The sequence below is a fragment of the Gallus gallus genome, chromosome 26, assembly GCF_016699485.2.
Source record: "Gallus gallus isolate bGalGal1 chromosome 26, bGalGal1.mat.broiler.GRCg7b, whole genome shotgun sequence".
NCBI classification, from domain to species: domain Eukaryota; kingdom Metazoa; phylum Chordata; class Aves; order Galliformes; family Phasianidae; genus Gallus; species Gallus gallus.
The window spans coordinates 3066256-3082874 of NC_052557.1; the positions used below are offsets into that span (position 1 = coordinate 3066256).

A 16619-nucleotide genomic window follows, 5' to 3' on the forward strand; every position below is an offset into this window, starting at 1 on the left:
CCAGCAGAGAATGCTGGGAGTCAACTGGAAGTTTGTCTTCAAAATCATATACGATCATAATACACATTATTCTTAATTAAGACAGCCTTCCATCTGCCTCTCAAAGCCTTTTGCACAGCGTGGTGGTGGCCATAGAGCTGCCCGCACAGCGCTGGCATCCTCTCCATGTCCACTTCCATATTTCCCAGCACTGTTCTCTGAATTGCCATCTCCTTCCCCTTTCACTGCCCCAACCAGCACTGAATTGTTGTACATTGCATGAACGTGACATGCAATAGAGCCCACCGTACGAACCCAGGGAAGATAAAAGAGTCATTTCAGAGCGGAGGGAATGAAGGTTACAAACTGTTTCAATTAAAGCTACACAAAGCCCTGGATTCCCTGGATTATGTCTGCACATCTCAATATTTGCCCATGGTGTGCACACAAACAGCCCTCTGAAGAATCCTCCCTTCGGTAATTTTCCCTTTCCTTAATCCTGATTTACAGAGCCTGCCCTCCTGGGATATTAAGAGGATCTCATAAGGACAATCCAGCTTCATATCGATTCTATTTCCCACATCCATAAAACGTGTTGCCTTAGGAAACATGAGAGCGAAGGGAAAAAAAAAAAAACAACAAAGAGTGGTTTAATTTCAATACAGCAAAAGGAAAAAAAACCCACAAATGGGAAAAAAAAAAGCAGAGGATGACAATCGGTTGCTTTGCTAAGGCTGTGCTATGTGAAACGTGCAATATAAAGTGACAAGGGAAGGAGATGATGGTTGTTTGAATAACATCCATATCAGCACAGACACGTACGAATCTGGCAAGGGACAGGGAAGATCCAAACTCCAAATAACGTTGATGTATCAGTAAGTATTATTCAGACAGGAGAGGGGGAGGGAGGAGCAGCAGAGGTTGGCTGAGACCAGAGAGCGTCTATCAGCTCCAGGAACTGCTGGGCAGCAAGTCTGCAGACCTAATTAAGGCCTTCCCAGCTCTTCCACGTTCTATGCCTCTGTTTTGTTTGTTTTTTTTTTTCCTTTTTCCATCTGGATCATCACTGTTTTAGATCACAGCTAATTGAGGTTTCGGGTATTTTCTGCTAATTGTTTAGTCGTAATTAATCCAGCCTCGGAAGAGGAAGGCCAATGCTGCTCAGCCATGGAACAGAGCTGATGCTCAGGAGGATGCAAAAAGGGGACCTGTGACACCTTCACATTCACAACATAGCCCTGCTCCGTGGTCCTACGCATGCAAGCTGGTGCAAAAATAAAGCTAGAGCAGAAGGAGCACCTGCAGCTCAGCCCACAGCCCCCAGCACACAGCCCATAGCACACAGCCCATAGCCCCCAGCACAGAGCCCCCCCTTGGCTGCACAGAGTGGGCACCAAACCCCCATCCCACTGCTGGGGCCAGAACTTTGCATTCTAACCGCTCAGAGCTGACATTTGAAAAGGTAACATGACGACTCATTGTGCCAAATCAATTTCTGATTATCAATATAGCAGCGAGTGATGTATAATGAGTATGTAAAAGATATATTTAGCTGTAGATTATACTCGTAATAAGGGCTACATGAGCAATAGCTACATAATTACATTTTATGAATACAGGAAACCTTTGAGGAATGCTCTGAGATTTAATTGACATTTAACAAGATAACTACAGCAAGTTAATTAGAAATTATATGCTAAAAATATGAATTAACTTTTAAATAATATTTTAGCTTGCTGCAGTATAGCTATAGTGCTATATTGTTAGATGCCATTGGAACAGCTAAATGAAATAGTTCTTTCCAATCGCATCTTTCTAATTCATTTCCCACAAACTGAAGCCTGCATTATCAGCTCCTCATTCTGAATCTTGCTTTTTTTTTGCTTTTTTTTTTTTGGTACAAATAGGGTGAATTGATCTGCTTAGCAGAAGATTCATTTTTATGGCCCTCTCATGCTTCTTTTAAAACTGAGCTTTCTCTTACATTTCTATCAGCATCCAGAGCAAAGATTTCGCTCCGGCTGCGCTTTCAGCTCTGAACCCAGAAGGAAACTGCAAAGGAAGGCACTGCCAAGCATTTAGGCTCCCTGCAAGGTGATGCATCAGGGCTTCTGACAGTGCTAATTCAGGAATTCGGAGAATAGAACAACCCTGAGCTGGTTCTGATATGGATGGCTGTAATCACAAGGAAAATACAATACAGGTGCGCTCTCTCCTCCTGCTCCGTTGTGTCCCAGCTGACTCCAAGGTCTCTCTTGCAACTTCTTTTTGCCAACACGCCTTCGTTAGCATTCGGGACTGGATTATGCATACAGAGCATACATGATTTAGTGTCCCTGCTCTTGAAAATGTCGCTTGGTTCAATATATCACGGGAGGAAATGGAGAAAACAAGATGATAAAGCAGTGAAGGATGGGCGAGATGACCCGATCTGCACCTGAGACTGCAGCACTGTGCACTTAATGCAAATTGAAGGCTTGTTTTTAAACTATGGAAAGCAGACATAAGCAGAACAGCTTGAACAAGAGATACACCATCTTTAGCCTCGGCGCAGAACGTGGATCTCCATCTGACTAGAAGCCTTCTAAAAAGCTTTAACAATAAAAAGCAAAGTCGTTCACGTTGGCCCAACCTCCCCATCTTGTCCAGGGAGGGCAGGAGAGCAGCGTGCCCAAGAGCTGCACTCCCAGAGGAGGATAAGCTGCTGCAAATAATAACAATAAATAAGGGGCAAGAGAGGTCAAAGATACAAATTTTAGGAGGAAGTTTTTCCCCCAGAGGGTGGTGACGCACTGAACAGGTTGCCCAAGGAGGCTGTGGATGCCCCATCCCTGCAGGCATTCAAGGCCAGGCTGGATGTGGCTCTGGGCAGCCTGGGCTGCTGGTTGGCGACCCTGCACATAGCAGGGGGTTGGAACTGATGAGCATTGGGGTCCTTTTCAACCCAGGCCATGCTGTGATTCTATGGTTCTATGAAATGAAGATACCATCACAACAAGAGTTACAGCTTGAACTCCAGTTTCAGCTCAAGCTCGAGGTCCATCCCACCCAAACTTCTCATGACTTCCCTTTACTAACAGCAGATCAGAGCCCCTTGTTTGGAGCAGACATGACTTCCCTACCTGGAGCTCCCATTCAGTTGAAAGAAGCATCCCTGTACGCCAAGCACTGGGTCGGGATGACTGTATTACAACCGAGAATAATTGAGCTGATACATTTCAGCATTTTTCTTTGAATAAATTATTTGCAAATAAACATTTTCATTATTCGACCATCTCTGATGTTCCATTAGCATTCAGTGAATTATTTATTCAGCAGCTTTTCCCATCAATCACTGAATAAATTATTCGCAAATAAATTATTCTACCAGCTTTTGCTTTAAAGATGTCCCTTTGAGAACAATAGCTTCCCAGAATAGAAAACAGGCAAAGGGAGAAATTTGAAAGGCCTGATGCTCCTCTCCGTTGTCTTGCTAGAAACCTGAAGGATGCTCATAGAAATCTGTGGCCTTCTTCTGCACGTAGGTGTAGCTCGGCACAGACTGCAGTACGGAGCGCTTTGCTTTGCTGAAGCCAGCACAAAAATTCTGCAGAGCCCTCAGACCCAGGTCTGTATCCTGGCATGCAGCTCCACGTCCAGCTCACAAAGCCAAGCTGGATGCCAACACCCTCAGATCAAACCATCAGCACAGCTCCCAGGGCTGCTGCGCTCCCACACCGCTCCTTCTCCTTCGCATCTCCATCACTGCACCTTCTGATGCATAATGCATTCCCATCCCATCAGCACACCCAGCCTGGTTTGTGCCTGGGCCAAGGAGGATGAAAGCCCGTTACAACTAAATGAAGGCTACATTTGTGCCAGTTTTAAGGGATAATTGAGGTGCGGCGCGGGGGAATTCGCTCAACTCCTCCGTCCTTCTAACAAGAAAGAGCCCCTTTTGTTAGGCAGCACAAAAAGTCACCCTCATTAAAACAAGCCACCTTTATCAGAACCACGTGGAGGATTTATCGTCGCTCCCAGATGCTGCTGCTTTCCAGGGGGATGCAGGAAAACGTGGGGGGGGGGACGCACTGAGAGGGGAGGCCTCGTTTCAAGAGGGCTCATTATCAAAGCACTGCGATCCTCGTGTTGATATCAATCATGGCAGCGTGCACAGGGCTGTGCCAGAGCCTTCACGACACCGACCCTACCTGGGCTGCCTAGCAGTATCACTGCAATTAATGATTGCTAATTTGCGCAACACGAACAATGGGGAGACAGTGTCACTGTGTGTGTGGGGGGGGGGGGGGGGGGGGAACAAATGAACAGTAACATTAAGATATATAATTGACTTAATTTCAGACGCTCTTCCCCTAGCAAACCTTTCCTCATCCTCAGAGTAATTGTGTAATGACATTTATGTATAATAGACTTGTGACATTATAAATGACACTTATGTCAGGATTGTCAGGCTGTGACAGCCTCAGAGACAGCTCCAGTGAGAAATTAATCATTTCTGAGGCTTGAAAGTTGCTCATTTATCACTGCCAAGCGAGATCTTGCAAAAACAAGATCTTGCAATGAAGCGTGGGCTCCCACCCATGTTACCTTCCAGGACCTACAGAGAAAAGTCCTCCTGGAGACCCGGCAGCACCGTGTCCTCATTGCCAGCATCACCCTGCACGGCCAACCATCTACTCAAAGAACACAGCCAAAGGCATCCCCACATCCTCCGTTCCTTCCCCTTTCAACATCACAGCATCTTCTCCCAGCTCCTTATAGTGCACGTACGCCTCCAAGTGTACCTACGTGTTCCAGAAGCCCATATTACCATCGATGTGTGTCACATTTCCAGATCTCTGAAAGGGTTATTTGTTGAGGACATTTTGAAATATACTGTACATAATGAATACAAAAAAAAAAAAAGAGAAAAAAGGGAAGAAAAAAAAACCTTCTCCAGCTCAGTTTAGGGCTATTATTAGACGATCAAACTGTCATTTTTTCAAAGCAGTTCAATTGTCACAAGTTTTCCTAATGGCTTCTAAAGCATTATCTAATGCCTGGGCCAAAAAAAAAAAACACCCCAAAAAAACAGAGGAGGATCAAAGCGTGTTGAAAAGCCCCAGTCAGACTGCATGACAAATCAGTGTCTGCAGGCTAAACCCTTCCTGTCCCATTTGCCTTCAGAAACATTTGTGAACTGCAAACCAAGATGGCTTTAATTGTACTTCTTTTTTTAGGTATATGCTGGTCCTTATGTGCATGTTGTTCATACAGAAACCCAGCACAGAGAGGACTACCCCTGAGAGGACTACTGCTAAGGGGAGACCTTATTGCTCTCTATAACTACCTGAAGGGAGGTTGCAGTGAGCTGGGGGTCAGCCTCTACTCTCGTGTGACAGTGATAGGACGAGAGGGAATGGCTTCAGGCTGTGCCAGGGAAGGTTCAGGCTGGAGATGAGGAAATACTACTTCTCTGAAAGGGTGGTCAGGCACTGGAATGGGCTGCCCAGAGAGGTGGTGGAGTCACAGACCCTGGAGGTGTTCAAGTTTGGACCTTGTGTTGAGGGAGATGGATTAGTGAGAAGTATGGGTGATGGGTGGATGGTTGGACGGGGTGATCCTGTGGGTCTTTTCCAGCCTTGGTGATTCTATGACTCCGTACCCCATGACAGTTCCTTAGCACTTCCCCAGGTGCAGAGGTGCCACAGATGTGCTGGGAGCACTGGGAGTTCCAACAGCATTCCCTGTGGTCATGGAGGGCTGGAAATGGCTGGAGAGCAAATCAATGGGAGTACGTGGCAGGTGATGGAGGGGTGGGTGTCTCTCCCATGCAAAATCCTGCCAGACCCCGGGGCTGTGCTGTCCAACTCCCTGCTCCCCTCACACCTGATCACAGAAGCACACAGTAGAGTGCCTTGGGTTGGAAGGGCCCTTCAGGTGGCTGTGCAGACTTCGTGTCCTCCCCTCCCTCGCCTTCCCTCTGCGGGTCCCCACATGGCAGTCACACACATAACATGGGGCTGCCAACGTAACAGATATTTCAGCCCCAATGACAACGGAACTTACAAACTGATTCCGCTTAACCGACTGTGACTGCAACAGGCTAATTCCACGTTTCTAATTAAATTACATTATTTTCTAGGTGGAGGTTTATGAGCAGAGGTGAGGAGTAATGATAGGAGCAAGCCACAGAGCCACGTGGACGTGTCGGATCTGAGGCTCCTGTCTGGATGGCAAAATGAGTTATTCTATTTACATCTTTTTTAAATGTCACAGTATTCGCTTGTGTTTCATCTTGGGTTTGTATGTGCATGGAGCCACTCTCAGAAAGGAAATGGGAATGAGTCAAAGGGAAGACAACAGACCTCACTGCCGAAAGGGTGTAAAGGAGCCGGATTTCCTCAACGTCACCACTTTCTGTGTATAAATCCCGCTTTAAAGTGGCAGCAGTACTGCTGTGAGATGACTTGGGAAGCAATGGAACGGTGGTCTGGAGCTGACGGTGGGGACAGGACGGGCAGTCCCGAGGATGTCCCCCCTCCTCCTGCCATCATGCATCCCACAGCCCCCCCCTCCCACCTCCAGAACGCGCACTGCAAACCCAGCAGGGCATTCTGCTGCTGCGTCCCTCTGTGAGCAACTGCTGGGGATCCAGTTTTGCCTTATGGATGCCCAGGGGCCAAATACAGATTGCAGGCTTAAAGATTTTTCTGAAATCATAAACAACAAGGGGAGAAACGCAAGAAGTGGACATAAAACTTTACGGCCTATGAAATTGGATTGCCTTTTACGGACCCTTGCCTTTGGATGGACAGTGAGGGATTTGTCACCCTATGGGGGGATGAGCTTTAAAACCCGAGGCAGAGAAGACAGAGCGGTGTCTGATGGAGGACACGTGTTGCCCAGGAGCTGCAGGAGCCCCGGGAAACTCCCAGCCCTCAAATCATGTTTGCAATCAGTAGAGAAATTACTCAGAACAGGAGATTGTCATTTCAGCTCTGCTGCACTCAGCCTTCCCCCTCGCAGAGGCTGCTCCATGCTTCTGATTGCTCTGCTCCCTCCTCTGTAACAGCCGATTCCGATAAATTGATTTTGATGATGTACTGAGAATTAGGCAGAGACTTCATTACACCAACTCGAGATCCGACTTAGGGAGACATAATTGAACCTTTACGAATCCCTCCATCTCGTTTAGATGATCAATTATTTTGTTTATCTCTTTCAGCAGGCTCGTGGAAGCCCGGCAGGGCAGCAGTAAAGGAACCAAGGCACGTAAGCTGGTCTGTAGGTGTCACTGAGGGAACTTTGTAACCTGGGGCAGCTCCGGACAGGTGTGCATTTAGAACAGGGTCTGAACCAGGATGTAAGAATGGCCATTGATCACAGGAAGCTGCTCCACATGCCTAAAGCATCAACTAAATGCAGTATCCCGGCAGAATAATAAGCATCTTTTCGTGTAAAAAAGCATATCCCTTCGCTTCAGCCACAAAGGGCTGCATCACGAAGGCACAAATCGGAGGGTGCAGGGAGGTGCTCCCTGCAAAGCACAAAAGCTCTGAGCAGAGGGTATCCAATTCTCATGCAAAGCCCCTGCACTTCCCAGAGCTTTAAAATGCAGCACTTCCAGCACGGTGATTGCAGCTCTTAAGTGCAAAGAAACGAAAAGCTGCAATCAGGAGAAAGGAGTGTGGCTCTCAGAAGCCCAAATGATGGAGCAGAGAGGAACGGGGCTGTTCGCTCACAGCCCAATGCTGCTCTACGCCACTACAAAAGTGCACGGCCCATTGAGACAATGCACACCTTCCAGAACACTGAATGGTGATGAGACCCAAAACGAAATGAGGTTTGCACCTTCGTGGTGCTCCCGTGTGAAGGCATCGGGTCCTGACACCATTCACAGCTGGAATGCTCAGAAGTGTGCAAAAGAGGCAGACACCCAAAACGCATCAGAAATTAACTCATTTGAGCACCTTGGGAACTCTTATCCACAACGATCACTGTAATTATATAGTACCGTTGTTACTACCAGTAAACAAGAGTGGTAATTATTACTGCTATCGCATTATTATTGCTCCTAATACATCCTGTAGTACCGGAGATCAATGCAGCTGTGAGGGGAACCAGCACCAGGGAGGCAAATGGGAGGGAGGGTGAAAGACAGCAACTGAATGCTAGGACAAACCATCCCTTTTTGGCAGCAAATGATAAAAGACATCCAGCCGGCCCAGCTCCAAGGAGGGGCTTCAATACATCACCTGATACAGCTGAAAAGCTTACAAAAATCTGGTTATATTTTTTAATCATCTTGCATTTTAGACCTTTAAAGTACAAATATGGATTTCAAACATATCAGGGGAACAAATTAACTTAGAAAAATGGCTGTACTTTCCAAGGTTGCACCTGCCATGAAATTGCTCCAAGTTTGCATTTTCCCTCAGTCTCCAGTGTGTCATTACAGCAGATTGATCGCCTTCCTCTCCCCAGCAACTCCCCCATTAGAGGGTTATTGTATGGAAATTAATGGGAGGCTAGAAACATTTCTTTTGCAGCTGCAGTAGTAGAAGTCAGTTCTGATTAAGCACTCCAAGCCCAGCAGGCTGGGCTGATCTCTTTGCTTTCGCCCCCTCTTTTATTATCACCGGTGTCAAGTTTTGTTACTTTCGCCATTCCCCTGGTACTCCCTGTGTAATAATAGGGGTTATTTCTTTATGTGCACATCTATTTATTTGGAATACATACCGACGGGTTCTCACTGGTGCAAAGTCCCCATGCACCACCCGCAACACGGCTGGAGGAATCAGTTGTGCTCTGTACAAAGGCCTGCTAACGCTGCTGAGCAGAGTAAGGGAGCACTCAAGGAAACAAATATCAGCGTCATAAATCTCTCCGTCCAATTACCCCTACAAAAGTGACACCTGATGCCACATTTCATGTGTACCTGCTCCATCTCTTATTCGTCTTGCTGTTTCCTACCTGCCCACCCTGACCCAGTTCTCTTTGTCCACTGGCAAGCAGCAAAGTGGCTCTCATAAAAAGAGCCCATATGTTTTAAAAGACAGAAATTAATCAAAGCTGTGATGAAAGAGAGGTGTTGGGATGCTTGTAAAACCCATGGCCAGGTACAGTGCTCAGAAGGCAGCACAGTCCTATTGCCCCAACAGTTTCCTCTGCAAACAATGAACTCTATGTATATAAAAACATAAGGAGGGAAGTTGCTTTTAAACCGATCACACCACAAATCATGCAATAATTGGGAAAAAAAATGGAATTTCACACTGTGTCAGCTAGAATTACAGTCCTGCAGTGTGAAAAGGGAAGGGGACCCATTTCAGACGCCGCCCCTTTCTTGCAGCTGCCCACACGTGCCCTAACGCAGAGCAGCGATTTGGGATACAGACCCCAAAAAAGGTGGGTCAACACCTCCCGTCAGAGGAGGAAATTTCCCTTCACTTCACATAACACCCACCTCATCCCCCATCAGAAGTGCCTACGCTGTATGCCAGCTGCAAAAAGCCAAGTTAAGCTTTTGAGAACGAAGCACCACAGTCCTACACCTGAGATGTCCCCACAGTCACCAGGACTGATACTGCTCAAACAGCAACCAGGCTGAGAGGTGCAGCAAGGAATGCTGCTTGGAGAAGCCAGCAAGTGGCACCTCATAGCACAACAAGCAAAGAAAAGCCTTTAAGGGATTATTTATAGGGCTCATAAAGATGCCTTTTGAATATCCATCAATCAAGCAGTCAGCGAAAAAGTCTGCTCAGCACACAGGAGAGTAGAAGGAGGGAAGAAAATTGGATACGGCGTGCATGTGGGATGTGCAGATCTGCTCCGTATGCCAATGGGACTCACAGCCTGCTACAGAGCTCACAAAACCTGTAGGTCAATGGGCTGGAGATGGTCGCTGCCCTTATGGCTGCTTCCTTTGCTTCCTCACTGCTGCAGGAATCAGCTGGTGAGCCGTGGTAAACGTTTTTTTCTAGGACTCCACCTCTTCCCTCCCACTGGTTTTGTTGTGGCATTGATAAAGATGGGATTATAATAAACGAGAGCAGCAAAATAAGGTACTTTGGGGCTCCTCCTGTGTCTGGGAGTCTTCTTTGGTCTAACACAGAGCACAGCGAGGGCTTTGTTGCTGTTGATAATCAGAACCAAGAGGCAGAAGTTGATGTGTGAGATATGGGGGATGTCTGAGAGGTGCCTCAGCTTTTTGTTTCGGACTCATCTTAGTTGGGTTCTGCCATTGCACCACCCCAGCCTGGGTGCATCCCTGTGCTGCATCCCTGCAAATGCACATCTTTGCATCTCTTTCTGAAGCGACATATATTTCATGACAAAGTACTGCCCTGTACAGCCCACCATTTATCTTACTAAATGGCCTCAGAAAAGCTCTGACAAATGTATTTAACGCAAGGACATCTATTAATTAATAAGTACATTACTTCGCAATCAATACTCGGTTGATAATACTAAATTATACACGTCTGATAGTTTCTGCCTTCCTCATCTGCTTTAAGGCATATATTGAAACCGAGCAGCGCAGAACAGCTTTGCATTTCAGAAGTTCTGTTCAAATTGTTTTTAAATAGACTCATCTTACGAACATATTCTGTTGCATAAAATTAGCCCTGATTATAGTCAGTTTATCACCCCAGCCTCTTCACAGTCCATTGATTAACCAGATACAAGGAGCAGTATATCCTCTTTACTGCATTTCTGTTTTATTGCAGCAGTGTTGTTCTGTTTCACACTCCTGACCGAGGCGTTCCTAGCAATTATTCCCCTTGGTCTGCAGAACACGTGCAGACAATTCTCAGCCTTGTCCCCTGTTGCCACGTGTATCACTGGAAGATACCGACCTTAATCCACAGATCTCTGCCCTCAGAGCCACTATCGGACAACAAATCTCCTTGCATTCCCATCTACACAACAGCCTCCGCTGTGCTGTTTATATACAGGTCATTCCAGTAGCTGGGTGTACCTTTTTGCTGTACCTGCACGAGGCAGAGGCAGCAGGGAGGGAGGGTGCACAGGGTGTCCTACCAGCACTGTGCTAGAGAGGGTGCTCTGCCCTCACCAAACTCACAGCATCGGTTGCCCAAAGTTACACCTTTCCTCACTCCCAGCTTTGTCATGAAATGGTGGAGCAATGTGGTAGGGAGCCCCGAGAAGGCAACCGAGGGCAATGTGGGAACTGCTGGGAGCTGAGACCCCCACCCTACACGCAAGAATGCATTTCAGAAACAAGCTGTGTGCACAGAGGTGCTCTGCGTCAGCCAGCATCTGAAATTGGGCCTCAGTTACTGCAGCGAAGAGCCTGAGGGCTGCCAGTTTGTGCCCCATCCCTTCCACTTCGGAGGCTGAAATTCTACCATGACTGATCAGAGCTCCTCGGTGAGCAGAGTTTCTCATGCAAACACTGAGATTTTGCTGGAAATACAACCATAAATTCCAGATTCATTTCCTATGAATGGTTCCAAGTGTTTATCTAAAGGTTGCCCTTTTAGCAAGGCCAGTAAGCAAGTTCACTGCAATATTCTTGGAACCTGGACTAGGAGGGACACTTAATGCAGCCAAACCACCTAAAAGCTAAAATGAGGGTTCCCAGAAGCATTCATTCAGCTCTGCTGCTGCATGACTCCTGTTCTGCAAAGAGTAACACTGGGAACACAACTATCCAGGAGCTACAGGGGCCAAGCAAAGCTCTCACAGTTGGAGGAAGCTTGTGTGATGGTTCAGCACAACCCAAAGCACAGCTCTCAGCACAGCTGGAGTACACTGTGATACAAAGCAGCACGTGTTTGCCTGGGTCTGCTGTGGATCTGATGAGTTCGGATCTGCCACAACACAAAGTGAAATCCAATCTACGTGAAGAAGGACTCGCACAAACCCTCACTGACTAAAACAAAACTCGACATTCTGAGCCACATTGAACAGGGTCAGCCTGGGGCCGTGGCTGTAACCCAAATAACAGACTTCTTACCTGGACATCAGGACCAGGAGCCCAACGCACCCGGTGCCGACGATGAGTTGGAGAGCATGAGTTGGTTCTACTTCATTGTCTCTGAAACGTTCTGCAACGTTCCTGGAGGTCAGAACGTGCAGCCATGGAGGATGCTGCAATACCTGTGATAAAAATAAAAACATAATGTGTTCTGATAGCTGGATTGAAAATTAGCTTAAGGGTCTCCATGCATTGCCTTCTTAATGGTGTGAAACATAATAGCCTCAACTGTAATAAAGATGAATTACTTTTTCATAAAACGATGAAACTCCAGTAAACACTCAAGGTTTATCACTTAATTTGTCCCCAGTGCTCACACAGACTATTTTTTTTTTTGCTACCCTATTTTTAATATTCTCAGTGATTAGATTTCAATAACCCGCTCCATAGTAATGTGTGTCTCATTTCCCTGGACAGACAAAATAGGCCATAACTTCCTCTCCGTTAGAGCACTAATGCTGTAATTTAGAACTTCTGTCAAGATGAAAGATCTTCCCAGGGAGTTGCAGCAGGCCCATGGCAACACTTCGGCACAGGGCTGGATAATGAAGTTTTCATTATTAAATAAAGATATTTTAGGAATGTCATAACCCATAAATCCATTCTTCTACGACGCAGCAGCGCATCACTTTGTTTATTTCTCATCCATGGGCTCCATCCTGCCCCTCCTAACCCCCCTAATGTTGGTTGCTTTGTGAGCTCTCTCCCGGTCATCCTGGTTGGGTATGGGGCCAAGTGCTGGTGGGGGAAGGGCCCACATCCCCTCTCCAGCAGGCAGCCTGAGCACCGACATCGAATGTCACCTGGAGGAGATGTTAACGCAACCCAACATCAAGCTTGGGAGCATGGAGAACTACGGAAAGAGAATTGGGGTTTTATTTTCAGAAGGAGGTTTAGTACCACTGAATGGCAGGGTACTAAATAGATAGAGGCAGGGAGCGAAAGCAAAGGCAGATTTGCAATAAAAAAGTTTCCCAGGACGTACGGCTCATTGAGATTAATCAGTGGGTAGCAGTGGGGTAACTTGCTGCCTTCTACAAGCGCATGAGAAAGGAAATCGGGAATTGAACAGACAGGTCTACTCAACTATATGAAACTTACATTCATTTCTGGAATGCAGAAGCAAACCATAAAACCTATCAGCACGTGAATTAATTGAAAATAAACTTCCCCTCCCCGTGTTAAGCAAATAGAAAGGTCTGTGTGACAGCACAAATGCTGTCTGTAACGACTTGCTAAGATCCTACTAATTAAAAAAATAATAACCTCATTTGAAGATAGTTTAATGGATTCTGCATTTCTACAAAGCATAAGGAAGGCAACGTTTATCCGGACCCGGGGCTCAGGGCTGGCTGCTACTCAGTTAGCTGTGATTCAATTCAGTGGAGAAAAACACCCATTTCATTAGCACCAAGGAATAACCACTAGCCACGCAATAAATCTGCTCCATTTGCTCTAGCAACTGCTATGATATTGTGTTTTTAAGTTTAGTATTTTAATGCTTTAACTGCAGCCCTGATTTCACATCACCAGGCTCAATTCATCCTATTCACGCTTTTCTCCCTTTCCTTGGGACAAAATCAGAGGGGGGGGAGAGGGAAGAGGGTTTACTATTCAAACCCAGATCCCACCTTAAAAGAACTTTCTACAGCACAGGGGAAAGCACTTGGGATTGTGAACCGCAGCATTCTGATGATGGAGCACTCCTTGCCAAATTCAGTTGTTGCCTTCAGCAACATGAATAAGGATTCCAGATTCTGCAGAGCAGATGCATCCTCTGCTGTTGCCAAAGACAGTACAGTTGCATAGGTAGCAGAGATGACACAGTTTAATCTTGCAACTTGAAAGTAGCCAAAGATGCTATGCTGGCTGCCAAAACCAAATTCCATTGTCACATTGGGATTTCAAGTCTTACAACAATGAACGTGAGAATCATATTTTTCCACTTATGAGAACAGATGTACGTTGGCATCCGTTCTTGGGGAACAAGGGGCAGGTGTGCTGGGTAGGAAAGAGCCAATGCAAACAGACTGAACAAGAAGCTTCCTGCCTTGCTTTTCGCTGCTGCTCCAAGGAGAATTCTTGGTAGGCACTCCAGTCTCAGCTCACCATTTGTGCCATCTCATAATTATGCCTGCACTTCTTGGGGGTCTCAGTCTTTTAGCAGCTTTGTTTCAAGCAATTTTGAACTTCATTTGACCAGCACAGATAGAGTTTTTGACTTGCACAGATCGTTTTCAATAGCAATAAGTAGGCAACGTTGAGTTTCCAGAAGGGGATCTGTATTTCTATGAAAATAGCTTTGAATTTTCATTTTGGTGTTCCCACGATAAAGCTCAAGAACAGCTCACGGCAAATTAGAACCAAAGGAAGTGTTGCACGTAGATAAGGATCTACATTGAGATCTTGCCTTCATCTTCCTTGAAGAAAATAAAGAAAGAAATACAGAGGAAAAGGAAAGGACGATGGTGCAAGGACAGAACTCCCCCAGGGAACAATGCAGCTTCCAGCTCTATGGCCACTAGATGTCTGTATTGACTCAAAATCACGACCTGGCCAAAGGGACGGACTCAGGGCTGTGCTGAGTGCCACATATCTACTTGGGTAGATAAAAGAAGCGCTTTCCATCTTCTCTAGGGCACTCAAAACCCGCTCTTCTCTTTCTCTCGTTATCGTATCGGAGGCATCTTTCGGGATAGAGTTCAAGCCAGCCTTGCTCCCTCCTTCAGGGAGCATTAATTAGGCTGAGGTCGTTCTCACAGTGCGTTGGGTGGGTGGCTGGGCTGGAGCCCCGGTGCTGTTCTTGGAAGCTCTTCTATTTATGGAAATTAACACCTTTCATTTCACTTAATTAAAGCACCCAGGAGCTATCGGGCTCGTGGTTTTCAGGAGATTAAAGCATGCTTTTAGAAGGCAGAGAAGGGCCAAAGCCTGAAGCTTAAATCAGAACCACTTGAGTATTTAGTGGGAAGAGAAGACTCAGATTCAAATGCAGGCAGCTGGGATTCAGGTTTGTGACTACGTTCTGCCATTCCTAATGAGAATGGACAAAATAACAAAGGAAAACACACTCAGGGATGTATTCCTGTTTGCCCAGGACCATACGTACCCAGGAAAAAGAACAAATGACAGTAAATACTACACTCCACCTTTCTGATTTACCAGGTTATCAACCAAACCAAACATTCACCTAGAGAACACCTTTTCCATTTATAAAAGCAAAATGTGATAAAATTCTACCGACATCACAGCAGCAGTACACAGAGCAGGAAAAACATGGAAATTGCATGGATCAACCCTACTGCTTCCTTGCACAGACCCACTTACAGAAGATGCACCTGAATGAGGGCTGCCTGGAACTTAGCAAACATAACTCTGGGATTTACACAGGTGAGGCCATACCCCAGAACATGACGGCACACAGACTTCACACCGTTATCCAGTCTAGCATCAGGCGCTCATTCTGATCTTACAGCACAGTAAAAACCAAACCAATATTAACGCTGCAGAAGACAGCAGACTTTTGCCAGCGCAACTGTGGTGAGATCAGCTCCAAGCCATTGGCCATGCCGTGGTGGTAGTGACTACTTCAGACAAGCACCTAAAGCCATTTTAAAGTGGCAAAGAAATAATCTACATGGACTATAACCCATGTGTGCCAGCTGCTTTTAGAAATAACTAAATCTGATATATACGCAATGCAGGGAGAAGGACCTGTTGCCATCTATATTGGGTCTATAGGCTGCATGCTGATGGCCTGTTTCTGTGGAGGAGCTGCTTTCTCTCCTTCCAAGTTGCAGAGAAAAAGCAGCTTTCATTCTGACATTTTGTGTGTCTCCTTCAACACACTGCTGTGGCTCCAAGGAGGTTACACTGCTGGCAGAGGACAGGATGCACAGTGAAAACTATACGTGCCTCCAAATTTGACTTATTTTTTAAATTTTAAACTGTGTTTAAGAAGGTTACAAAATGGCTTTTGGCAGAAGTACCATGAGAAGTGGTCCCTCCAGATGGGGCTCATCAGCAGAGGACAACACTGAGGGAGCATACCAACAGGAGGGGGAATGGCTGTTTGCAAGGGTGGATGGTGACAGGACAAGGGGGAATGGTCTTAAACGGAGACAGAGGAGGTTTAGGTTGGATGTTAGGAGGAAGGTTTTCACCCAGAGGTGGTGACGCACTGAACAGGTTGCCCAAGGAGGCTGTGGATGCCCCATCCCTGCAGGCATTCAAGGCCAGGCTGGATGTGGCTCTGGGCAGCCTGGGCTGCTGGTTGGCGACCCTGCACATAGCAGGGGGTTGGAACTGATGAGCATTGGGGTCCTTTTCAACCCAGGCCATTCTATGAGTCTATGATTCTATGTACACTTTATCACTTCCTTCATTTCTTATCAGCAAGGAGCTGACCCTCCCCAGGGATCCCCTTGAAAATCCAACAAGAAAATACTCCATGGCTCCAGCTGGCCAGCGGGGTATTGGAGCAGAGAAATGAATCTGCTGAGCTAATGAAGCTTAGATCAGAACTGTGTAAATACTGTGCAAAAGAATTTGCAAACATTTGTTCAAATCAAGGCTTGGAATTTGTTTCAATAGTCCCCACGAGTCATAATGTCTCTTGTACACTCTGCTGGAGCACTTGCACAAATGAACTGTT

The 16619-nt window shown here is 46.4% G+C and overlaps 1 protein-coding gene across 1 annotated transcript in view; it reads right to left on the reverse strand.

Moving 5' to 3' along the window:
• Positions 1-16619, reverse strand: part of PLXNA2 (plexin A2) — a 345475-nt gene that overhangs the window by 276730 nt on the left and 52126 nt on the right. Inside the window, exon 3 of the mRNA XM_046904271.1 lies at positions 11945-12087. The gene's annotated coding sequence lies outside the window, so the exon portion shown is untranslated. The remainder of the gene's footprint in view (positions 1-11944; positions 12088-16619) is intronic.